Source organism: Zonotrichia leucophrys, chromosome 3 (genome assembly GCF_028769735.1).
Source record: "Zonotrichia leucophrys gambelii isolate GWCS_2022_RI chromosome 3, RI_Zleu_2.0, whole genome shotgun sequence".
Lineage (NCBI taxonomy): Eukaryota > Metazoa > Chordata > Aves > Passeriformes > Passerellidae > Zonotrichia > Zonotrichia leucophrys.
Genome location: NC_088172.1, coordinates 78,679,569 through 78,707,054, shown reverse-complemented (window position 1 = coordinate 78,707,054; position 27,486 = coordinate 78,679,569). Strand labels below are relative to the sequence as shown.

The 27,486-nt window shown below is 41.6% G+C and overlaps 1 long non-coding RNA gene across 1 annotated transcript; it reads right to left on the bottom strand.

Moving 5' to 3' along the window:
- Positions 1-5,552: 5,552 nt before the first annotated feature.
- Positions 5,553-27,057, bottom strand: LOC135444969 (uncharacterized). The gene is made up of 6 exons (XR_010439390.1): positions 26,928-27,057; positions 25,202-25,275; positions 24,720-24,782; positions 9,109-9,326; positions 8,256-8,434; positions 5,553-6,690 (listed from the first exon to the last, which is right to left on the bottom strand). It is a non-coding gene; the product is annotated as an uncharacterized LOC135444969 (long non-coding RNA).
- Between the last annotated feature and the right edge of the window lie 429 nt (positions 27,058-27,486).

The window sequence follows — 27,486 nt, the reverse complement described above, 5'->3', positions numbered from 1 at the left end:
GCATGTGCCGCCTCGCCCGCCGCGGCCGCTCCGCGCCCCGGCAGCGCGCAGGCGCGGCGGGCTCTGCGGCGCAGGCGCGGAGCGGGCCCGGCCGTGGCCCGCTGGCCCGGAGGTCTCGGGCTGCGGCCGCGGCGCCGGGCTCGGGTACGGGGGAGAGGCAGGAACAGGGGCCCGGGGAGCCTCCGTGCCAGCCGGGGTCAGCCCTCCTCCACCTGTGCCACCTCGCAGTTCATTAAAAATAATTTTTAAAAAACGTGTCATAACTGGAATGACGAGTTGTGTGTGCCCTTTGCAGCGCTCTTCGAACGCAGTTCGCAGAGAAAACTCTGTGGTTCGTGTTTCCCTGCGGCTGGAGCTGCTAAGAGTACTTTTTTGGTGATTTCTGGAACTATTTTTTTTTTTTTTTGAGATGAGCTCTCTAAAGACATGTTTACATACTTCTGTCAGCAGATGCTTGCCTTGGATGGACAGAGAAGTGCTTTAAAATGTAGGTGGTGAAAACCCTCTGTGAACTGGGAGAGCAGATAAATACATGGATGTTGACAAAGTAACAAAGTGCAGATGTTCTAGGAAAAACAGACCTCTCCTTTATATGCCTAAATATAGATGTTGATGTAGAAACTTGAACTTGAATTTTTCCATCAGTCCCTACAAGCCAGCAAAGTGCTTCCACCTTATATAATGTTGAAACCCAATTTTTATCTCTTGATTAGAAGAAAATGAGTATGAGCAAAACAAAAGCAATTAGGACAAGGTGGGGCCATGATCAGGTATCAGATGATGCTAAGTGTCCAGACAGTCAGGTGAAAGAACACTCTTTTGAAATGCCTACACAGGTGGGCAGGATACACAGAAATAAAATTTCAGCTCATCTGCTCAAGATAGGACATACAGCTATCCTTTCTTGTTTTTCAAATTCTGCTAGTATTGGAAATCTAAATTAAAAAAAAAATCCTAGAATGTTTTTCTTTCATTTTTCGTTAAACTAGGAAAAATAATTAGTCCACTTTTTGAAAGTTCATCCTTATCCCAACTACTTTATTGCTGCCAAGACTAATAGATCTGCAGTCCCTCTTGAGCATTTAGGAATTGTCCCAGTTTCATTTCACACAACTGAACTGCCCTGGAGGCTATTTTAAGCCATCACAACATCAGGTTCAGACAGTTCATACATAATAATATATTATTGCAGAACATTCTGCATTGATAATTAAATGGGGATATGAAATTATCTTTCACTGTGGCATAAAAATATAATTAAGGCATCTTCCCAAACTCTGTAGGATGATAAACTTTCAGGTACACTGAGCAAAACAATCCCCTAACAACTGTTTTTACTAGGCATGCCAGCATCATCCAGAAACAATTCAGCAGCATATCATAACAACAAAATAATTTGATATAAGCAGAGATGCTATGAAAAATAACAAGCTGCAAAACATAGCTCATTTCTTTCCTTGCAGATTCTGTGCCAGTGTCTTGTTTTTCTGGGAGCATGGCTGGGTGGCAGCCAGTGCCCAGCTGTTCCTGGGCTCTCAGCTGGGTGGAGGGTCCCCTCACTGTGCTGCATAACCCTGTCAAGTTTGCACCCCCCTTTCTTTGTAGCTTGAGCAGGGACACAAATATGTGGGTTTCTCCCTTGGTGGGTTAAAACTTAGCATGTCCCATTGACATAATCCAAGTACAGTAAACAGAATTAAAAGAGCAGAGAATGAGGCTCATTGTCTTCTGCAATACAGAAAGCAATAGTCAGTGAAAGCATTTTCTGTGATAAAGGGTGGAGGTTCAGTAGCTTTTGGCATTATACCATGCACACACACAGGCCAAAGACAGCTAACTGGTGATTCAAGTACAAGGGGGAACTGGACTGATGCCTTGTCAAAATCTCATTAACAATGCTCACCTTTCTAAACTGTCTGTCAGTTATTTTGAAATTCCTTTCATGCCCACCAAGATGGCTTTGCTTATAACTTTCCCCTACTTGGTCTCAGAGCCATTTACCTAAATACCTCATATGTCAACTTTCCTTATCCACATGCTGTCTCAAGGTGTCCTTCAATTTGCGCTGCTCTTCTGCTCAGTTGCCAGATCTGAAAGACAGAAATTTCCAAAGAAAACAACTATGTGTTAGTAAATGTCATTCCCTCAACTGTGACTGTGTAGACATGAGTTCTCTCTGAGGCTGCTGTTGCTGGGAATTTGAGAGCTGCTTCCCCAGCTACAGAGCACTGACTCAGCATCTCTGCTGTTACCTACTCTTTCCTGGTGACCTTGTGTTGGTTCAGACAGAACTTCTGCTATTATCTCTGCACATTAAAGCACATAGATATAAAGCATATATCTATGCTATATGTGCACTGCATACACTTTTATGTTATTTACTATGGTGTTTCAAAAACTGTCTCCCTCCTAGGTGTCTGTCACCTGGTAGACAGTACATGGCAGTATTTTACAGCATTATCCCATCACTACAGCTCATTTCTAATGTACTTTATCTCCCTGGCACACTGTAACTCAGGGCTGACTCCAGCTCTCATGTGGATGGGAGGGAGAGGCCAGTAGGAGCCATGTGGTTAATTTTCCAGTGTGTAATTAGGAGCATGTCCTCCCTGAGTGGCAATTGCTAAACCACTGCTGCCTCCTCAGTGCCCTTTTCCAGCAGAAATTAGTGATCCAATTGACAGTGTATTTCCTTAGGAGAGGTTGTTTACAAAAATATTTAAAGATCCTATCTCTTTAGTCAGAAATTATAAGGAACTGTATTAAGGTAATCTCAAAATAAACAAAATCTGCAGATAACTCATCCCTGTTTTGTCCAAAAAGCTTAGATTAAGAGATAGAAGAAGAAAAGCCAACAAACCCCACTCTGTAGTACTTTATGACCCTTTTTTGTTTCTCAGTCTTTGCACTAAAATTGGGTAAATAGTTGGGTTTGGTTATAACATTTTAAGATGTAAAAAATTAAAATATTTATTCCACTACACTGAGTTAAAACCAAGATTTTCTCAGCCTTCCTCACAAATTAAGGAGAGTCACCAGCTAGCCAGCAGTTTGCATTTGGAGGCACATAGCAAGGATATGGAAATCTCTCCTCTGAACTCCTGCATCCATACTGGTTCTCTTGATATCCCTGCTTGGAACTGCAGGATAAACAAACTTTTTAAACTTTGTATAAACAACGAAACACCCACTGGCCCAGGCACTCCAGTCCGGGTCTGTGTCCAATTAGTGCCCCAATCATTCAGTGCTAGTGCTGTTCTGTCTCTCTTAATATAGTTTTTGTTGAAAACATACCATGAGATCTTTGATTGAGACACAAATGCTATACTCCTCAAGGCAACAGTATTTTTTGAAGAACAAGATTGTTTTGTAGATTAACACTGACCCTCGATTCCCGTGAATGTAGTTATGCCATCATTGCCTTTTATGCATATTTGAAAGGCAGGGCAGGTCAGGTCTAGATGTTCCCAGAAAACAGTGTGTTTATTTCAAAAACCAATGCTGAAACAGTTAAAAAAAATAGATATGATAAGTAAGACCAATATTGAAAATCTTATATTTTAAAAAGGAGCAGCTCCTCCTGCCCTATCCTCCAGCTCCCAGGTGGGTTAGAGTCTGGAAGGCAGGAGAGAGTCTCCCAGGAGCTGCATGCAAAATAGGGACAAGGTGAAGCATAACCAGGGTTGTGTATCACAGGTTACTTCATCCATCTGTGTCAGAACTATTTAAAAGTGTGAGAAGCATTGTTTTGGGTTTTTCTCTTTAAATTATATTTATTAGCATGTGATACAATCTCAGTTCCCCTGGCAGCCTGTCCTACTGCCCACAAACCACGAGAAATACACAGCACTTGCTGAGGCGTTACTCCCCAAGTGAGGAAGGGGGAAGGATTCTGGAGCAAAACAAGGAAAATAATTTGAGCCTGCAAGATCTGCAGTTTGCAGGATGTCAATCAAGCTTACTATTCCTCTGCTTTGGAGAGAAAATTCTTCTCCTACTGTTTCCCAGGAAGGAACAGCTGCAAGAACTGAAAGTGTCTGCATCTATTTTCCCCAGTAAACATGGGAATATTTAGTTTCAGCAAAACCAGATGGTTTACGCCCTGTGAATATGCTGGCATTTGACACCAGCAGCCACTTTCACAAAGTGCATGCAGAGAGTGGGAAAGAACTCCTCTAAACTCTGGGACCTGACACAAGAGATGAAAGCTCTGAAGGCAGAAATAACAGATTGACTAAAAACCTAACCTTTATCCAGGGATCTCCAAGTGCTTTCTAAATATCATTAATCAGACTACATAACAGTCCATGAAGTGATTAAATTTTGACACACATTTCTTACACTGAGGGTTAACTTAAAATGAGAAGGTAAATAAGTTCCTCCAGGTTATGTGGTGAGTCACAGTCTGGTCTTCTGCATGCTCTGTCTACGTCTCCTCTCACTAATGCCTCTCTGGTGTGCTGTGTCCTCAGCCATATTCCCAGGACACAATTTTTAAATGTGAAACCATTACAGTAATAGCACAGGGACAGGATTGCAGTGTTTGCAGCATAAATCACCATAGCTGGGGCATCTGAGTGTTCTATGGGGAATTTATAATATGCTAAAGAGATTTATGAACAGCCCTCAAACCTCTTGCTAATGGCGGTCACAGCGGGTGTTAAGTGACTGAAGGTTCTTAATTATTTGATGATTTTTATTGATTTGTGTTGTTATTGCTTAACATGACTCTGTAGTAACAAGGCATCTGTCAATCTGAGAGTGTTTTCCAGCCAGTGAATTATTAAAATATGTGATTCTTATAGGTTCTCACTATTCTGTTGGACTGCTGGGAGGCTGAAGTGGTTTGCTCAAGAATACTCATAGCTTGCAAGGCTACAGTGGGGCTTTGGGCATAGCAGTCTCTGATGGATGCACCACATATTCCTGAGCCAAAGCTGCCCCTGCTGACTCTGTCAAGAAATCCTTGGGAAGGATTTCTTCTTGCCTGCAGTTTCAGGGGGAGCCTTCCCACAAAAGCACATTAATTCACGACTTAGTGAAATATGTATTTACAGTGAATCACTAGGTATTGCTTCTCCTTAGACTTACAGCCATGAGCCCTAAAGGGGTTCTAGTCCTGGTTCAGGACACAGCAAAGGCCTACAATATCTCCTTCAGTCTCCTGGAGAGGAGCTGTGTTGTGCTCCAGTTTATCCCATCGTCTGCATGATGGAGGGTGTGCCACTGAGCACACCAGCCCTGCAGTTGAGGCAATGCTATAATTTAATATACTTTGTGATCAGCATTTTAAGAGTTTGAATTTGCTATTTCTCCATTATGTAATTACATAATAATAATAATTTAGCTAACATAATGTACGTGGAGTTTTGCTGTTGCTTCTTATGTAAATTAGAGAAATTTAGCAATATGTTGCAAAATGGATATGTCTTTTTCAGGCTGAGATGTAAGAGGTTACTTTAATTCAGAATAAAATAAAAAGAAGCTGTTGGAAAGACCTATTTTACAGAGAAATAACTATTTAATTATAACTCTTTATCTTATGGCTTATTCACTAAGGTAGAAACTGCAGAGCTTCAAAGTGTTTAAATTTTAAAAGAAGACCAAACAAAACTTCTCTGTACTTCTGTCTCTTTAGAGAAATCCAGATATTTAAATGTAGGTTCATAAACTGAAATTATATACAAATGGGGAATTTGAGCCTGAATTTTGAAAAAGCAGCATGAACAACTAACTAAACATTAAGGAAATAGCTGATCTTTAGGTAGAAAAGAACACTTATTTTAGTTGTTAATCTGATCATAATAAGCAGAGACACTCTATATTTAAAGTACGCTCCAGAAGAACTTAAAAAGAAATTTAAAGTCAAATTTACATATCAAAATGTGTCAGACAGCTTGACTTCTACCAAATTGTAACAAACACTTTTCATTCCTATTAAATTATGTGGCATTTTTAGTACCTATTAAGTAATCTAATTTAACCCTGTTGTTCCAAGAATAGTTCACTCGCATACAGTATGGCTCAGAAGAGCAGGAGGTGGGTGAGACCACAGCAGTGAGTCCCACTGACAGGTTCAAGCCTTGAGTCAGCAAAACCTGGCCTTTCTCTCAAACCTGGGTGGGCTTGATTCAGAGGAGGGCATAGCTGCCATTTGGGTTTTGGATTGTACACATGTTCTCCTAAAAGTGTATCCCAGGTCCGCAGAAACACACGTGGCCATGGCTGGCCATGCTGCACTTTCCCTGGTGCCAGCTCTGGCTTGAGGTGGTCATTCCAAGCTCCTGCTCTCCCTCCCCACTGTGATTTGCCATCCTTGCCACCGTGCTGATGTGTTTCTGGGACTGCAGTGCAAGTCAGGTGTCTGCAGTGATCCAGGTGAGTAACAACCCTCTGGCTCTCTGGAAAGCAGTAGCTTTAACCCATGTTGCTCTGGGTGATCTGGTGTGCAGCAGCCTCCCAAGGACGCGTGTCTCAGCCCAGCTGAGGACTGAACTCTGTGGTATGAGGCTGGCACTGGCAGTGGCTGCTGGAGGAGGGGGCTGGCTGAGCAGCCCCAGAGCAGTGGGGTAGCTGTACCTTCAGCAGGCTGGCAAGGAGGCTCCAGCCCCCAGTGCGGCTCTCGCATCCTCCTGACTCATCCCATGGCTCCAGATAAGCCTCGTGCCTTATCCTGCCTCAGCCTGCCACCTGCAAATCAGAGATAACAAAATTTAAATAATTCAGAAGAACGTAGCAAGGCTTAATGGAGGTTTGTAATATGTTTTGAACTCCTTGCATACACTAGTGTGGAGTTTAAGGTATTGCTGTTACGGAGCGTGTTGCTAGTAGTGCTGTCTTCCTTTAATAATCCCTGCAAACTCCCTGTCTTCCTACTCTCATTATCAGTGCTAGGCTTTGGTGTCATTGTGTTGCTTGGACACCTTCTAATTTAAATTTCATGTTTTGATTTCTGGGTGATAACTTCAAACACCAATTTTCTTCTGCTACGCTATGCAGCCTTTTGCTCATTTTAATGAAACCTAGCAACCATAATGTAAATTGGAAATAACTACAGCCCATTAGACTATTGAAATCCCTGAAGATTTGAATTATTCACTATTAACAGAACTTGTATAATTATAGGTTAAGATATCACTTAGGCATTTAGCATACATCAGCTCCACTGTTAATTTTTAGCTCTTGATCTGTATTAGTAACCTCAGCTTGCTAAATTAAAGGATATGCCTCCAATTAGCCTAAATTTAACATTCAAGAACACATCTCTGGTGGGATGGTGCTTATAAGTTTAGAACATCCAAGCAATTTCAGCTGATCTACTAAGTCTCTATCACAAGTGGAAGAGAAAACATTTTCTTACAAACACTTCCGTGACTTTCACAGGGGTAAAAGAAAAAAGGACAAAGCTGCATTTTGTGTAAGATCCAAAAGCGTGACAAGCATTGCAGTCCTCTGCCCCTGTAGGGATCCACAAAATGTTTGTACCTGGGACACAGGCAGTTGGGTCATTGAATGAGGACCTTCAGAAACCAAAACATGTAGTCTGAAGCAACAAGAAAGTATTGGGATAAATAGAAAAAAAGGGAGAGCACTGACATTGTTAGCAAAAAAAAAAAACCCAAACCAAACCAACACAGTAAACAACAAACCAGCAAAAAGTTGTTACTTTTCCCCAAGAACCTTGCCTGTGTTGAACACAGAAGGGCTGGGCAGGACATTTCTGTTTGTGCACTGGACATGTCAGATACGTACTGCAGTGCAGGCAGTTGTGGCACCTGTGCAATGTGTGGTTCTCACAGAGTTTGGTGCTCTAAAAACAACATTCTTCACAAGCTGAGTGTCAGAGTTAAACAGTGTAACTCCCTCATTCAAAGCTGAGCTCCTTTTTTGGGATTGTCCCCAGGAATTTTCTGCATCTTCTTTCCAATTAAATGACCAGAAAAGTTAGTGAGACAGAGTTAAAATCTCATGTACTCACCCATTAAAATTAGGGTGCTTTCTGATCTGAGTAAACTGTAATTGTCTGGTTAGGGATCTTAATAATAGGATTTCAGCTGCCACTGGGTAGTTTTAACTCCTTCTTGAGGGTAAGAAACTTGGCTGCAGTATCTTTGATAAAACTCAACATTTGTCCTTTTTCTTCTGAGAGCAATGAGAAGACTTTCTGTTTGCTAGTGTATAAATTAACTCTTCTGTTCCACCAGGAAGGAAAGATTCCTGGGAACCATCTGTGTATTTTTCCTAACATTTGATACCTGCTTGAGATGATTTGCTTGCAGTACATAGTCCTAGGTAATCACACTTCCACTTCTGGAAAGCCCTTTTAAAATATGCAGCTAGAAAATGGTTTAGTCTTCAAAGCAGATGCTGAGTCTGTTCACACATGCTGGTCAGAAGTTGGAATAGAATCTTAGAGCTTTTTTCTTGGCCAACACTGAGAAAAAAATACAGTTTTTCACAGTGTCATCTCTTACATCCAGAAATTCAATAAAATAAATTTCTGTAAACATGAGTGATCTTGTTAATGAGGAGAAATGCAGTGCACTTGGTAGCTGTATAATTGTGTCATAAGTATAATTCAAAAAATGGTTGCTAATATTGATGAGTGTCTCCATAGGAAAGCTCTGGGTGATAACAAATCCTCTTGCTGGGAAATCTGCTTATAAACTTATAATGGCAACCATTACAGAGAAGGGAGAAAGCACTAAACTGGAAAATGCTATTAAAAATGTAAGAGGACCCAAATTATTCAAAGATTAGTCATGACATTCATTCAGCAAAACTTATTGCAAAGTGTGGATTTTATTGGAAACAATTGGAATCAAAATATTATACTACTAATACCTAATTATGGTGTATCCAGAACAAATGAAAAAGAAAAAAAACCATTTTCAGCTCACAGCACACTGAGAATTTTTCCTCAGGGTTTTTTTTTTTCACTTAGGAAATTGGACTGTGTCATATAAAACCTTTTGTCATGCTAAGCAGTCACTGTAGTATGTGCATCTCTTTAGTTAGACCTCCAAAATTATGGGGGTGCCTCACTCCTTAGACAGTTCCTTCTTGCCATGCCAAATTCCAAAACCACAATGCCCATAGTTGTCCTACCAGCCTCCAAATGAGGGCTTTGGTTGCTGAATCTCAGATTTGTGACATCCTCCATGCACTTGCAGTCCTGTTTCTGAGCAGCCAGGCGTGGTCCTAGCACAGGCAGTACTGGTATCCAGCACCTCTGTTTCATGAGGCTCCTTGAATTTTCATTCCTTTGGCTCTATGCTTGTCCCTGATGCCAGCATTATTTGTGTCCCATGTATAGTAGATGCCATCTAGAATAAAATCCAACAGCAGCTCTGAGAGTAAGGACCAAAGCTGAGGTGCCTGACTAATTCAAGGCAGCTCTCTGGTGAGCACATGGGATTTTTCATCACCCTTTGGAGGCTGCTTATTCTACTCTGTGGTTGCAGGGAATGCCTGTACGCCTGACTTGAGTGCTTTGAATCACCCTACATGGACAGGGACTGACTTCTCAGCCCTTGCAATGTCTCAGTAGAGCTGCCTAAGCAGTCTGGCCTCCTCCTCTGCCTCTCCTTGTGTGGGTTTATGGCTGAACCCTTGCACATTTCTCTTTAAAACTGTCAAATGTTTAAGGAGTTTGGATTTCTCTAGTCTAGTCTGGAATTTTACCTTTAATTACTTAGAACAAAGACTTTTCCCATTCTAATTAAACACCTTTTGCCTCAAGTGCAGACTATTCATGCTTTTGCATGATCATTTACTTTTAAGATTTTGAAAGCATTTTTCACTTGCATGCTCCAGATGGCTTGCCAGTGTCAACATTCATGCATTTAGTTCTTTTCTCTCATTAAGCTGTGGATTTTCAAAATATTTCTGGAATGCAATCTTACAGTTTTCTCTCTCTCTCTTATTTTTTTCCTCTGCCCTTTTCAACCCAAATGCAAGAAGAAGTACAAAATAGGTGTTTCCATGTCTGACTTAGATGTTGGGGTTTTTTGGATGGGAGAAGAGTGGAAAGGGTACAGGCAGAGCTTACTAAATTAGTGATGCCAACAGTCAGAAATACAACTGTAGGCAGAAATACAAATACAGGCAGGTACAGCACTGCTCAGTTGCTGTCATCCTGTAAATGTGACATCCTGCCCAGCCTTCCTGGGCACATCAGCCCTGTGAATTGGAAGAATGAGCCAAGCTATTGACAACCTGAGCTAGTGAGGCTTCCTCACACAGCATCACACAGATGCAGTCTAGCCACACCACAGACAAGAAAAGAGTCTCCTGCAGCTCTTCATGGCAGCCAGAGCCAGCAGCTGGATGCGGTGAGGGAGAACCTGTTCCATGCAGGGCACAGCCTGCCTGGTGTCCCATAAAATCTCCTAAATCCCTTTTGTCCCAGCTGCACCCGCGCACCAAGTGCAGTAAGGAAGTGAGAGCTGGCATGAGTTACACAGGAGGGTGAAAAGTCACATAAATGTGTCAGTAAGTAGGAGTAGGACAAGCAGGACTAATTTTTTGCATGTGTTTGTACTTCCCAGGGTGCTGCTTTTCTCATTATATCACCCTCTGCTAGTGGGAGAATCCCATTAATGCAGCCTTTCTCCAAAGGATCAGGCCTGATCCTCCCTCTCAGGTGGGCTGGTGTCCTTCTGTTAACTTCTGAATGGGGTAAGAGTCAGACCCGCTGTGAGGCTGGGGAAGGGGAGGTTTGGAAAACAAATGATGCTTTGTTAAGTGGTTAGAAGACACGCTGACTTAAATAAGCACTTAGCTCCTATTTACACTTGAAAGTTTATCGTGCTGGTAGAGTTCTGCCAGTAAACTCCTCCTACATAATTAGAGGCTTTTTGCCTATAAGATGCATTCCAGTCTGGCAAGCAACATAAGCCATAACATCAAAACCACCGCTTCTTTTTGATTTCTTTTTTTTTTCTTTTTTTTTCCTTGTGTTATTGTGTCTATGCAAGAGCTTTTGTTGAAGTAGTTATGTCATAAAAATCACCCTAAAAAACACTAAGCCTTCAAGTAGAAACTAAAACCTTGTCTACCCAGCCAGATGTTACTGTGCTTTAAGTAGAGTTATGGAAAATCAAGGTAAAGTTGTTGGAATGTGCTGATCACAACTGAACAGTCATCAGAGATGAAGTTAAATCCCATTCATCACTATATGAGCTAACCCTATATCCAAAGTGGTGTAATCCAATTTGACTTTTTCATAGCTGCGGTTGGACAGGGACTGTTCAACTTGCCTTAAACTATATCAAATTTTAATAGGGCCAGAATGAAATCTGCTTTATTTCAGTTTATTTTTCACTAGCATTATAACATATTTATTCTGACACCTGTTACTGTGGTTGCCATCTCAATTAAGTGTGTTAAGCATTCTTCCTTTTAGGTTTTCATATTCATTTGCCATTTTTTTGATACTATGAACTCTAAGCATATCTGAGATCTCAATGGGAAAGAAATGTCTGTCACTTTGATACTCCACTGGATCTTTAAATGCAGGCCTCCTAAAATTTTTTTAATTGCCTCAGTTAAACTATTTTAAAGCATTAATGTAGCAGATTATCAATACAAATGGCAATATATATTCTTAGCTGAGTATCACTTTCTAAAGGATGTCATTAGACACATTCAGAGTCACTTCCCTCAGCAGACAGTAATTTGGTCTTTAATTTCTAATAGTCCACCACATTTTAGTTATATTTCTTTCACATGAATGTTGCTAGATTTCCCCAACAATGCTAATGTTGCCCTTCAGAAAACAATGACAAGCTTTTAAAATTGGCAAGGCTAGGACCTGAAGAAGTAACAGAAATTTATTTATTAGGCCCCATAGAAAATCAATACTATCTTACACATACAGTGCAAGTTTCACTCACTGATATCCAAAGTCCATCTGCTAATGAAGGACTGGAGCCAGGTTTGCCCCAGAATCAGTCACAGTTTGTTCCTGAATTCAGAGGAGGTAGATGCAGGCCTATACTAAGTAAAAGAGAAACCTAATTTTTCTCTGAGTGCAATTAATTCTGCAGTGTGATGTGGAGCAGTTCAATCAGCACTACTTGTTTCCCAGACATGAGAATGCCCATGACCATGCTGTACCAGCTGAACAGTTTGTTGAGCCACACTCAAAGCAGGAAATGCACAGTGCTATATCCCAGTGATACCACTGGCAAATGTGGCTGGACCACTTAAACAGCCAAGCTGGAATTAAACTAGGGATGGTATCTTTACTGCAGAAAGCACTGGGGGTTCCTACTTGCCACAGATGGGGTTTGTGCCTCACTCCAGGCAGGTATTTTGGCTCATGATGCATTTGTACTGTGTCTGGCAAAGAGAGTCTGTCATGTCACTGTGACCTCTGTAAGACTTGATGTGATGATAATCCTTGGAGAGATCCCTCCACCAGCACTTAAAGCTACAGAAAGGACAAACTGAAAGGCTGAACCAGGAACCAGGAGTGCAGGTGAGTACTGGCACATGCTTCCAGTCATGGGATACCAAATGGACACAATGACTGAGGTTTTCAGGGACCATGAGAAAGTCAAACACTTTGATATATTTTTGTATTGTTTTTCCCTGCAAAAACAGTGAAGGACTTACGCCTGATATTCCACTTCAGGCCACATTGAAATAATGAAATTCTTGCTTCACTACTCAAGCAAACAGACCCAAGAGCATTTTTTCTAAACACAAACAAAAGTGATGCAAATGCAGTTCTGTTGCTGGCACACAGCCTCCATGTGTAGTGCACCCACTACTTTTGTTTTGGTGCCAGGCTGAAAACAAAATATATATAAGCCTACATAGCTGTTTAAGGTCAATCCTGCCAGGCTAACAGTAGGGTTTTCTCTGACCATCTATTTACCATCCATCATTGTCATCTGTATCACCACAGGAGAGTATCATCTCCTCTTTGCTCAAAGTGTTTGCTGTTATCCTCTGCAGCACCAATTGATTTCCCAGTACAGATAATAATAAACACCCATAACAGTTACATAATCCACCCACAATTTTCCAAGAGAGGACATAAAAATTATGCCTGAAAAAAGCAGAAATTTTCATCTTCAAAGAATACTGTGTAATTTTGGTAAATAGTCTTAAATGTATAATTCAAGTGTAGAATTCCAAATTCCAAAGATTCATTAGTTGTTATGTATCTTTTAGCTCCAGGCCACTGACTGAATTTGGACCACATGAGTAGTGACAGAAAGTTGTTACTGCCTGGCAGCCAAGGGGAGAAGAGGTGGTGCTCCATCCCACTCAGGTTTTTCATGGGCTGCTGACCACAGTACAAACACCCTGGACTGAACAATGTGCACAGATCAATCATCTGACTCTGATCTGGGAATTATCCCTTTTCATTGGGGTAGATAAGCAATTGCCCTGCATGGCAAGCAGTCTTACCTCTGCCCTTTCTGTATTTATCATGTGAAAAATGAGTACAGGCAAACCTGTAGCCAGTCCAAATTGTCAGAGTTGAGGTCATTGATTTCAGAGTGATTACCATTGCTTATGCTGCCGAGGAGCTGGCCCAACACGGTTTATACACATTGATGGAAGCCAGATTTTTCATGGGCATTACATATACTTCTTATATATGCTGACTGTAGACATATATATATATATATATATATAATTATATATATATAATTCTTCCATCTTTTAAAGTGATAAAATATGTTTCTCAAATTACTTGCAATCAATCAATATCCAATATATTGAATTCATTTCCACCCTCTTACTACACCAGATTTCATTAACTTTACAGCAAATTGGAGTGAAACACATGGGTTTATATTTTTGAGAGTGCCTTATGGTATTTTTGCTAGGAAACTACTTTCAAAGTTGGGTAAAGGTTTTTTTCTTTTTTCCTGTGTATTCATTAATCCAGTCTCAAATTCTGATATTTCTGTCCTTTTCAACCTTTGATAGATAAGAACAGGACACACTATAATACATTCACAATTCCCATTTCACTGCAAACTTTTAACTTGCTTCTATAAATCACATAACTCCTTCTGCTACTAGTGGAAGGTATGTGTCCCCAACAACAAAAAAAAAACCACCAGGTATTAGTGGCGTTAAACTCTAAGAACTCTAAACTCTAACTTATAAGAAGTACATCTGTCATTACATCTTTCAAGACATGAGCAGAACACCTTTTATAACTGTCTTGGAGGAAGCAGCATGGGTGCAGTCTCTTAAGAGAACAGCCATGAGAAGAAGAGAATGCTTAAGAAGAGCCATTTCTGCTTCTTCACATCACATGAACAGCAATAAACAGCTGGTGTGATTAATGAAATGAACCACAGCCTTCTCCAACCTGATCTGAGTATTTAGTTAGTCAAAGCAGTTCTTTACTTCCCATGTGACAAAGCATCGGCAGTTCCTATAATTAATAAAAAAGCAATAATAAATAGTTCTGAGAATATGAGCTGTATGAATGTTTACTGAATGTTTGAGCAACAGATTTAAAAACCCCAAACCCCTCCAAGCATGGCTCTATAACCCCATGTTTCCCTGCCCTGAGTGTTGGAGGCGAGCCGTAACGCCCCAGTGGCTCCGCTCTGCTCCGGTGTGGGCGAGAGGAGGGAACACAAACCCAGGTGAATGAGGCCACTGGCCAAACTCCCTGTTTGTGGCACACCTCTGAGGCACACACACCCACAGAGGTGTGGCTGTGCTTTCAGTGCTGTAGGGCACCCCAAGATAAGCTGGGGAAAGAGCCTGGGCAAGTGGAAGATTTGCATCTCTTCATGGAGAACCCATCAGCAGGTGATGACAGACCCGACGTGGGGGCCGTGTCTCATGGCTGGCTTGTGGGCTGCGCTGTTATCAGCTGAGCAGCACAGGTCAGCCAGGCAAAACAGCACCATGTTTACCCTTTGGTATTCCTAAATGAGGTGTTCCCATGTTCCTTTTTCATCTCTGCAGCTGCCATTTCATATTTATATGGTGCCACACATCTTCTCATGTGCCAAGAGCCTTTAACTCACGAAACATAAAATAAAACCCCAAAGCACCTCATCCCAGCCACAGGAATATGCAGGTTTTCATCATTTACTTGATTTTTTTTTCAGCAAAGAAATACTTTGAGGGAGAAGCACAGAGAGCTATTGATCTACTGACTTTGATGTCAAATTGGCAGATCACACATAGCCTCCCCAAAACTTCTCTGTTGCTGAGTACCCCACTTTTCCATGGCCTAGCAGCCTGACCCTCCTGAAGGGGGATTTAGTCAAGTAACCTGCTGCTTTTCCCAATTGCATTTACTTTTCCCAATACCCATTTTGTCAATGAGCAATTCCATGACCATCAGTGACTCTGGCTTCACACTGGACCAAATAAATGTTTTGTGTACTTGAAAAAGAGCTGGTACATTTGACTAGAACTGCAAATAGAATGGACTCAAACACAAAACCAACTTTGGCTTCAAGGAAGAAAGTTCAGTGAAGTAAAAGTTTGGTGATTCTAACAGAGGTTAAAGTTATTTGACCTGGGTTGAATTTGAGCTTGTAAGAAGGGCAAATTGAGAACATGCAAAGACTTCAAGAATAGTTCCACAAACAAAAGAGTACTTTATCAGATAAGCCTTCACATTAATTTTTATTCAGTCTCATTCAAGGAAGTTATTTTTTTGTGCAAAGAGATTTTGTTAAGATTAGTTCTGAACTCCCAGAGAAAGTGGTCGGTCTGTGTTTCTGAGCCATGACTGAATCCTCAATGAGTAGAAGACAAAAGAGAGGTTTTGTGGCACAACAGCAGACAAATGAAGAGCCTACAATCCTGGGAGGGGACTGACAGGGGCAGGCCCAAGGAGAGGCAGAGGCATCACCATTTGCCTATCAAGGGAAGTGTGAGGTAGGGCAAAGGCAAATCTTCCTGTCAAGGTCTGGTGCAGACAGGAGAGCCTTACACCCAGCTGGTCAAGCTCTCAGTGCAGGGAGCTTCTCTTCCAGAAACAGGTAAGCTCCTAGCTGGGGCCTTGCCATACAGAATATATGAAAAAATAACATAAATAGTGTCCACCATACATTGGGATTAAAGAGGGAGATCTGTGACATAGTGCTGATTAGCTCATGACTATATTCTGCTTTTTTTTCTTTGCTCTTTTTTTCCTAAAATTTTCCACTGTTTTTATATCTCCCTCTTTCATTCAAGCTGTGTTTGAGAAACCATTCCTCTCCATGGGCTACAGTGGGGTTTGGATCAAATCTTACAGTACATTTGCAGCTTGTTAAATTACTAAACATGCTTGCCTCACAATCTTTGTGCTATATATTGCTTCATCAGATGAAACAATGATAAAATTTGATCACATGGTCTAATTCCAAGGAAGGCAAGTACTCTACCCTAGTCAGAACTAGCATGCCAGCTCAGCTTTTTAGTCCTTTGGAAAGCTGAGCTCCACTAAACACAGGCTTTCACTGCTGGTAGGTGGCCAGATTTACAATACAATAAATTACTTGCTCCTGGAGAGAATTGTAATCAGATAAATACAGTGAATTCTTTATACTGTCTGGAGGCACTCTCTGAACAAAACCCCATTTCATACAGCCTGATGAGACTGAGTTCGTGTTATATATGTAGGGATATAGTGTTATATATGTAGGGATACATGCATTTTGTATGACAGCTTATTTTTAAGAATGTTTATTTTTTCCAGTAGTGATCTCTATGTTACTATCACTGTTTATCCAGGCAAAGGAAACTTGTGGCTCACAGTCCCTTGCCCATATCAGTCCTCACTCCCAATACATTCCAAGTAGGATATGAGTCTAAATTTATGGCTCATCAAAGCCCATTACTATGGGAAAGGTTTTTTCTCTTCTGATTTAACCTAATAAGTAACCATAAAGAAACCAAGAAGGAAAAAAATGGTTCAGAATAGGTTTCTCTACAGTAAACACTCAAAGACTGTGAAAAGACTATGCCATCATTACCAGAAGATAAAGATGGCATAAAGGAATAATACATATTTCAATGTTGTAAACAGTGAGGTTAAAAAATTAGTTAAAGAACCTTGTCCATATAGAAGAGATGGTGGGCTAGTCTAGTCTCAAACCCATAAGTGTGAAAAACATTTGGGGTTTAAAATGAGTGCCTCAGCTGCTTCTTTGGACAAAGACCTTTAACCAATAATTAAATTAGTAAAATCATAAGTTGTTTGGGGTTTTGGGGGGCATTCTTTGGGTTTTTCGGGGCATTTTGGTTTTGGTTTGGGTTTTGTCGTTTGTTTTGTTTTTTGTTGTTGTTGTTGGCTGGGGTTTTGCTAGTTTGCTTTAGGTTGTGGGGTGGTTTTTTTTTTAGGGAAGGCTCCAGCTAGAATTATAATAAACATATGGAGACTTTGATACCTCTTTCTTGCTTTCCTTCCCTCTTCCTTTCCTTACCAGCTGGTATCAAAGGCCTTCACCATGCAACACTTGTTACTTGGACTTCAAAATTAATGCATTCAGTGCCCACAAAACCCGACAGAGAGCACACTGCATATGGGTTGAGTGAGCAGGGAAGCACACTCAGGGACAAACAACTCTCATGCCTGTAACAATTCCTCCTAACTGCATCTGCACATCTGTCATCCATCTCGCTCTCTTTATATTTTCTAGCAGATTTATTAATATCTAGGCCACTAAGCAGATTTTCTCTTCAAAACCTGTGGCTCAAATTCTTAAGAACACACATTATATCCCCTTAAAAGGACAGAGAGGAGTGTGTCTGTTTGTTTACATTTGATTAGAAAGCGCAGCCAATGAGCTAAATTATGACACATTTCCAAAGAAACAGTGGAAATTTGCTTGATTAAGAGAAAGAGTTCCCATACAAACAGATTTCTGTTTTCTGGTCAGTACCTGCCTTGCATTCAACTCACCTTATGATGGTTAATTCTGTCAAAAGTATAAATATTACAACCTAGGGGGTCCAGCCTAGAAGCCAGGAGCTGTGTCCCCTGCCTCTTCACATCCAAAGTGCTTCATGTTAAAGAAGACTGCAGCACAGCTACTTAATTGTTCAGCTACTTAAAGGACAACAAAGCCAGATAAGCATTCCTGAATCCTAGTATTACACTGGCTGTCAGATGTCTAAAGAGCATCTTTTCACCTTGGAACATAGTCCAGAAGAGTAAGAGACCCCACAGTGAAGCCTCATATACAGGAGCACTTAATGAAACTAACACCCAGTGGTTTAAGAAAAACAAATTGTGAATTTCAATTTGCTTGAGAACACCCGATGGACATTGGAGTGGAAGGATTTTTTCATGCTGATGGCACAGGCTGGGAGAGTGCTCACCTACTTCTGTTCCCTGGCCTTGGCTAATAACTTCTAGCATCACCCTGGGCACACTAATTATCCTCCTGGTTACATTTAGAAAAATCCCTTGAATAGCTTTCCAAAACTGGCTTTTTTTCAGAATTCCCGATGATGTGAAATGATTAAATCAGGATTAACGGTGTTTTAAAAATACATACTTGCATAGTCACAGGTTGTTCAGTCCAATGCAGGAAAAAGGGTTAAATTAAACAACATAAGCAGAAGTTTTCAGCATAGGTAATCATAACAGTCCCTGCTGGACTTAATATCCATGAATAGATGTATGACAGGGGATAAATGCAGTGGGACATAGTGTGATTACTGACTCCAGCTCCTGCTCCCTCTTCTATGAAGCAGCTCCCAAGCCCAGCAGTTTCCAACCCCACTGCATCCCTGATGAAATATAGCACCAATGCATTGCTGCTGGGGCACAGGGCACTGAAAAGCAATGGAAGAGGCTACATTGTTTTCTTATGCAAGAATATGTGCGTTTTGGCCACAAATGTAGGGATAAGCAAATCTTCAAGATGGAACCACAAAATCAAGAGTCAGAGCAGAATTTTCCTGTCCCTATCATTACATAAGTAGCAAACATTTGGGATCTCTCATGCTATATTCTTTTTGGCTTTTAAAAACCTTTTTCCTTTCTTTTCTTTGAAGTCTCAGAACACTGGCCACTATTTAAGGCTGAATCACAGAATGGTTTGGTTTGGGAGGGACCTTAAAAATCATTGAGTTCCAGACCCCCTGCCATGGGCAGGGACACCTTCCACTAAACCAACTTGTTCAGAGCCTCATCCTACCTTACCTTAAGCACTTCAGGGATTGGACATCCACAGCTTCTCTGGGCAACCTGTTCCAGTGCCTTCCCACCCTCACAGTAAATAACTCCTTCCTAAAATCTAATCTAAATCTGTCCTCTTCAGTTTAAAACCATTCCCCCTTGCCCTATCACTAAAATGATGAAAATCTTAACAGGTTCAGAATGGCTTCATCCTGCGAGGTAAACTTTTTAAAATATGGTAGATTGGAAGAATTCTTTGTCAAAAGCACACAAAGTAGCTGCCTTTGACAAAAGAAAGTTTTTTCAGTGTGAGCTTTTAGCTTCGACTATTCTTCAAAAGTGGATCACCCAGTGCTGACTAAAGGCAGTGGTAAAAGGTTCCACGTGATTTCAGTGACCCAACCCTTCTCCACTCCTCTTATTCCATCCACCCAGCACAATGAGTCAACTGACTGCGTTTAGGAATTTGCTGTACACCTGTAATTTATTGTGCTGTCATCTCAGAAAGCAGTATTGCTGAAGAATGACATAGTCTTTCCTTTAGAATTTACTGTCCCAATAAAATTATTCACCCAATCTCCAGTTCCTAGAAAACTCCACAGAAGAAATCACATTTTAAAGAGGGTCCTTTCTTATCAGTAATAACTGAGTAAAAAGTGAATCACTGCACAGGACTTGATGGCCTTGGAAATACAGATGGCCTTGGAGTGGCAATCAAACTTCAAACGTACATGTTTCACAGAAAACATTAAGCTAGGTTGTTGGAAAAGTTTGCCCGCACACTTTGAAGCATTTTTTGTTTTAATGCAGCTACCAATTGTTTCAGCATGCAAGGAGGAGATTTATGTGATTTAGATAAGGGAGATGCACAGTCTCATGCCAATGGCTGAGTCAGATGAGTGACAACACAGAAAATCCAGCCCAGCCTTTGCTTTGAGTCTGGCACCCATTAAAAGCCACCTCCCAAGGACACGTGTGACACAAGGCCATGATCTGGTAGGAATGGTGAGGGCCCTGAATGAACACAAAGCTGGTTTGTCCTAAGCCCTCCCACCCACGAGGTCCAGTGCAGAGGGGTAGGTTTGCCAGGATGGAGGAGGTCCATCCTCCCCTTCCCAGGCTGTCAGTGATGCCACCACTCAGCACAGCACACACTGTGTGACTCAAAGGGAAAGCAGCCCCACCATGGAGCAGCTGCCCCATTGCTCCATCAGGAGTGGTGTGTTTTACAAACACTGATGTGCAAAGACCCAGAACTCCTTCTGCTATGGATTTACTACTCCATTAGAGAGTCAGTGCATGAAAACTCAACAGCCTTAACATTCTTCCAGTGCCTCACAGTTAGTGTCAAAAAGTTATGAAGAAAAAAACATCAGTTCCAGAAACTTGAAATCCCCCCACCCATGAGATTCAAGTCCATACCAGTCCTCCATTTTTTTTAAAGAAAAAACTCAATATTATTCAGCTGAATCAATAAGGAATATAATTTCATGAGTCTTTAGAGGCTATACAGAAATCAAGAGCACCATCCAAATTTTGCCACTAATTTGCTATGGTTAGGTCACAAACTCTCCATTCTCCCTTATTCCTGCCCATAAAGTAAAGCCAATTCTAATGACTACTCTTATGGCAGAAGTACTGGAAGATTTAATTAGCTAATATTTTTCCAACAGGGGAAATATGTAAAATACTCAGCAAATGCTGAATTTTATCACTAGTGCAGGAACAGTGGTGGATAGTAACAGTGCCAGCCCTTTTAGCTGAGGGAGGCATAGAAAAAACATCTGTTTATTGAGATGGAACCAAAATTGAAATGGGTTCAATTTTCACAAATTTTCACAACTGCATGTTTCAAAACTTGCTTAATACCCCAGACATTATGAAATCACACAACCTATTTGCTGCTTTTCGAAACCAGGAGAGCAACTCCCTCATCTCCACAAACACACTTCAGTCTTGCTTCTACTGCTTCTTCACATACAACTTTCCATTACATATTTTAAAATCTCTATGCCAGGCAAAATTAATTAGTTCAAAAGTCTTATGGAAAACAGATTTATAAACTTGTGTGATAAATGCTGTGTTTCAGCCTAGGATGGTTTTTCTTTGCACATTAACAGATGAAAGTTACCAGAAATGATGATAAAGCACAGGGCAAGAAACTCAGGTAGTATAAAAGTACTCTTCAGTTGACTTAGCATGACTTATACTTTGAGAATCTGGACACGAACCAAGAGGAAGCTTGCCAGCAGAGCTTTTCCTCAGCAACTGTCTCTTAGAGAGGCTGTTGCAATCCCAAATAATTTCCTCTATAAAACCCCTGTTCCAGCTCAGGAGTTCCTTCCTTTTGCTGTAGCAATGGGAAAATGCAACCAACAGCATCAGACCCATCTGTACAAGTAGTTTAACTACACAGATCCATGATTAGTATTTTAATTTGTGCACTGTGCTTACCAAAGAAGCTTGAGAGCCAGCTTCAATTCATAAGGAAACATATTTTTCAAAGCCATCTGAGCCGACATGTTCACAAAAGAACACTATCTGACTCACTGAAATCAAGATCCTCCTCAGCAATAAAAACCTGGGGAAAGAGAGGATTTGCATCTTGCCCAGGATGTCAACAGGATTTGCTCAATGACAAGAGACACACTGATCACTGGCAGCCTAAACCCAGCACAGCAGGCATCAGCAGTTAGCCCTGTCCTTGTTGATACCTTAGATGTGTTTGTCATTTCCCTCACTTCATCAATTTCATTAAGATGAGAATGCTCACATCAGTAAACACACACATTTGGTGAAATAAGCTGGTATTATAAGATTGCACTCTGCACTTGAGTTTCACTGCTGGCAGAACATGCAGCTCTGTGCCATCACTGCCATGACTTTTGTTCTCCGTACCCCCTGTTAACACACAGACCCCCAGTACACAGTAAGTGATGGCAGCTGACATGGCAGGTGCCTGAGGCACAGAGAGAACTTGGTGTTAGTGCTCCTTGGCTGCCAGGATACAGCCCAGGTTTGTGGTTTGGGTTGTGGCCATTCAGGAGCCCAGCAGATTAATATTTTTCCTTATTTCTCCCTTCACTGTAGCATTCGATTTCAGTAGGTTTATAGCTTGCACAGGAAACTGCACTGCTAAACACAGATGAGAAAAATATATACTACATACAGAAAACATATCCTTCAGGGAACTTTCAATATCATTTCCAGATATCTTATTTTTCTGGTTATAAAACAACTCCTCAGTATCTTCAGCTGTGCATGGTGACATGACAAACCCAACACAGTCATATCAAGGAATTTATCTGTTTCTATCTTCCTTCCTGCCACCAGCTGTATGAGAATCATTTACTTAAAAGCAACTTTGGAATACAAGTATTTTGACCTCAAGTATATCAAGACACCTCCAGGCAACCTCCTGTCCCCTTTGCAGGATCAGCTGAGTATAGACCTATTCCCACCATGACATGAGGAATAATGTCATTTGATCTCAGTCTTTTTATCTTTTCTAATGCTTTTGTCTCTTTTGCCTACTCCTCCTGTTACCTGGTGTGCAATATGCACCTTAAGAGATCCAGGGTACATTGTCTCAGAGAAATAGCAATTAATTATTAAACCTGTCTCTATAACAGCCTTCCAGGTGTTGAGACAATCTGTAAGCTAAGCACTGATGTTTATCTCTGTAACACGGCACTACTGCATGAAACCTGTCAGCCAAACTGCTGCACAAGCCTTTTCATTTTTGTTCATTTTTACTTTTATGGAATTGCCTTGCAATAGAAAAATGCCTATTTACAAGGGAAAAAAAAAAAAAAAAAAGAGAGAATCTGTGGCTAAATCCTCCCTTTTGTCCATTCTGGGCAGGCATTTGTCACCATGCAAAACATCACACTGATTTCAGTCCTGTCCTTATCACCTTTGCTGTGTAAGCAGTCAGGAGCTGGAAACCTGGAGCCAAGCTTAGATGCTGCACTTGCCATTTCCAAGCCAGCTCATTTCTTGTGGGATTACACGTCTACACATCATCTGACTAATTTTAAGGTTGTCCATGGAAGGAGAATGGAGTGGGTGAGGGCTGAGAATCTGCTGCCAGCAAAAGAACCCCAAAATTGTGGAGTAAGATTTTGTACCCTGCAGTTGCCAGATGAACCTTTGGTGATTAGATTTCCTTTGTCTGCCTTTATCAGTATTATTACAGTTATTTTTTTCAGGGTCTGTAGCAACACGTTAAAAATCCATTTCAGGGATCTACAACTACTCCCCCAATCACAGTGCAAACAATCTAAAATTAACTTAATAAACACTAGAAGAGTCCAGGTTTCTTATGGGTTTGTTTCTCATGATTATTTTGAGGTACAAACGGAGGCACTTTTTTTGGTGCCTAACTACTGTATCTCCTTTATAAATTTTTTGGTATCTTCCAAGATAGAAAAGTAGCAGATACATTTTTTCTGGCACATGACTTCAGGGTTCCTCTCTGCTCCAGCTGGCTGCCTGCTTGTACAAAACTTGCAGGAATTCAATTAGCTTTAAGCCTACTCTCCAGCAGCCAAATTAAATCAACTGGTGTGTTCAACAGTTATCTGAGGATGTACAGAACATAATCACCCTATTTCCTGAGGAAACCAGGCTAGCAATTCCTACTGCTAAGAGCTAATCACTTGCAATGGATGTATGAAATAAATGGGAAAATGAGAACATGGCAGAAAGGCCAAAGTTGGGTAATAAGAAGTCGAACATTCCATTGTGCAAGAAAATGAACATTAGTCACAGTACAATGCTGACAGCTGGCACCAGATTTGCTACCAGGCAAGGTATTTAAAGGAAGGATGGGCAGCCAGGAGGGAAGTGGCAAGGTGGCATTTTGTCCCAAATCTTATATATGCAAGTCAGCATGGGGGGAAACTCCACTCAAAGGGAGCTAGTAGGAGATGTATAAGCAAAAGTGGTTGTGTCAAATGAGCAGGAATGAGTTTTTCCACCCTGGATCCATGTGCTGATCAGGGAGACTGACCTGCCTCCATGCTCCATTTGCCCCACAATTTGCCATTCACCCCACCCTTGGCCTGGGGGCTCATCTTCTGTCTTTCATGGAAACACTCCTGCTGCCTCAACCCAAATGGAGCAAGGGGATATACAATTTACTTTGTAAATTCACACAAGAGCAGGTGGAAAGTTGCTGCTATGGGAAGTCAGCAGACAGTAAATTTTTGCATTGTTTGCAAAAGAGGTGACTGCCCACATTCTCCACAGGGCAAGTGGTCCTGGGAAGGGACTGTGTTTTCAGGCAACTTCTGTACAAGAATGAAATGCTTGCACTTTTCAGTATGGGAAAGGGAGTTAATGTGTCTTGAGAGACATCTCAATGTGTTTCTGGCATTTTCTGGGTTACAGGAGACATCTGGGTTCTCACCTTTCTGCATGGGTGGGTACTGGAGGTTTGGATGGAAAGAAAACCCAAATTTAAAGAATTTCTGTAGCATGTTTTGGCTGAATAAAAAGCAGCAGGGAACAGGTGCCAGTGGCTGAATGGTAGGAAATGTGGGCCACAAGAACAGAGACAGCACAGAGTACAAGGTTCTGTGGAGCTAGGACTACTCACAGGTTTGTTTCACATATCCATAAGGCAATGTCAAGTATTTCATTTGATCAGGTGAAGATGAGCCTGGAATAAATAAATGTGAGAATTACTGGCTGAAGCAGTAACAAATCAGACACGTATGCTTTGCCTCTAGAAAAACTACTCCTCTTCCTCTCTCTCTATCAAGAGCAGGAGCTGGCTCTCATCAGCTCTTCCTCTTTTCTAGCTCTCTGCTGTCTGAGCTACCTTGTTCCAGGGGAGCTTTTTCCCCACTGGCTAAGCCTGATGCTTTAAGGCCCATAAGGGCTTTAAAGCTGCTTACAGATTGCAAAGTGACCTTTTTTAGACTTCAGACTGAGATTGACTCACGTGAACTCAGAGTCCCTGAACACGGGTAGCAAATTGTCTTCCATATTTCTAAACTGCCAGATAGTCATTAGCTATAAATAATAAATGTCACGTGGCTTGCAAAATACATATCCAGCCTATTTAAGAATACTTACTGCTTGTGGTAAGTTTTTTATCTCCAAGTATTTTTATCTTAACTAGTGGTTCCAGCCATTGGCCTCAGAACTGCCTGTAGAAAGGAAGGAGAAAGGTAAGTATCATACATTACACTCTTAAAAGGTGAAGAAAAGAGAAGGGGTAAGCCAAAGACAGAACTTGGATGAGACCCAGGAGGAATGAGGATGGACTTGTGCACACATTAGCCATCATGGTTGCAGTGCTTTGCAGAAAGGCTGTGCTCTATGCCTGCTTGCTGCCAGACATCAGGCAGGAAGATTTTCTGCAAGCCCCATCCTCAGCATCTGACCTCTGGGAAAGGCAGGACAGGAGGCAGAGTGGGTCCCCACTCCTCCCAGCTGCACCCCAGTGCTGCCATGCCAGTCTTCAAGGCAGGCAGGGGATTCATATCTTGGCTCCACGTGAATATTGCATGATTCCTCTTTCCTCTCTCCAGTTCACTAAGCTCTCATTCCCTATGCCTCTGCTAGCACAGTTCAGGCTGAAAAATAGTCTTCCTAATGCCCAAGTTGTTTGCTTTCTTTGGGGATGTTTATTTAATATCTCCTCACTAATGAGTCAGGTTTTTTTCTATGATCCACAAGGCATCAATATTGCATGTGCTCAGAGACCTGAAGGCTAAGAAATACATGGATGCTAAGCACTGTGTATTTCAAGAGGCAAGTGTTTTGTTAACAGCAACAGCTAAACACGGCATGGAACAGCCTGAACTTCTGGAGTCAAAGTGAGATCAAAGCACATAAAGGTTAATGGGCAAAATGCCACAGGAGCCATTCTGCAGTGGGAATTTTTGATTTACAAGCGTACCAGAAAAAGACTGCTTTAATCACTAGATTACTCTAAGTACTTGCCAATTTTAATACAGTAAACCACTATTTTTTTCCTACTTCAGCATCAAAAAACTTGCCTTCTTAAATATGGAAACATATAATCAGATTCTTATCAAATGCTTTCCCCTCCTTCCCCAAGAAAAACATTAATATTATTAATATAACACCATCAAGATCTCTGAGAAAGGGGTGCAGAGGATGGGGGGCAGATTTTACCTCTTCCTCCATGTCCCTATCCTGTTTTGTGCCTCCCATGATTGGAGGCACTTGTCCCATTTGCCTGTGCTGCCCTCTGGGTTATTTTCTCCATGACTTGGAGTTGTCCTCTGAGCACACAAATCCCCTGATGCCCTCCCCAGTATCCCTGTGTACCCCAGCTGCCCAGCATGCTCCTTGGACAAAAACTTTGCCAAAACAAGGAGGGAGGGGATGTTGGGGAGCCCCTCAACCACATGTCCCTGGTGCCAAGGACATGCCACCCAGAGGGTCATCCCACAGCCAAGGAAAGCTTGGCTGCAGGAGCAGGGCAGTAACCCCTGGCTCACCAGCTCCTGAAAACGGCATGCTAAAAATTCTATTGTGTGCTTAAATGGTATTTATAGACACCATCAATCACAGAAGTCCTAAACGCATTAAATCAAAATTAGTTTAAAAACCAGCGTTCTTCAAGACTCCTAAAAACAGCTCAAAAAGTGATATCATTATAGCCCTCTCCTAAATTTCATGGTTTCAAGTAGGTCTCTGATGCTCAGCAGGGCTTGGTTTACACTGAGGCTCAGCACTGGTATCCACCAAAAAGGGGAACAGAGAGAGTAGGAAGTAAACTCAGACTGACCCTTTCTGTTGCAGGGAACAGGGCTCACAGCTCCCTTACCTTAATGAAACAAGAGTCAGTCACATAATATCAGTAGAGATTTAGTGTAGAATAAGCTAGAATCAGTCTCACAACCTTCAGAACTGGTAAACCTCAAAAGAGAGCACAAAACCAGAGCCCTATCTCTAAGCCAAGGCAAACAGCTGACCTCTTGCTCTGTTTTTAAACTCAACCTGCCCCTCCCTGTCCCTGACCATAACTGGGCACAGCTGGGTGCTCACTGCTTGCCTCCAGCTGGGGGGAGGCTGCGGCAGCAAACAGAAAACATATGTGAACTACAGACCTTACTAAATTAGCTGTATGCAGTATTTTTCATTCTTGATGTGGTGCCATTTTAGGCAGGGTTGGAGTGCTCACAGGGGTGCAGTTTCTTTGGCTAAAGCTTGCTTTTTGGCATCTGAACCTAATTTATGCAGCTGTAGCAGATGTGCCATAGCCAGGGACACAGGGCTAGCAGCAGGCAGTACCAGTACCCCAGAGCAGTGTGATAGGCACAGCTCCTCAGTCATCAGTGGACATCTATATTGCTACTCTGAGTTTGACTCTTTGGTCTAAAATG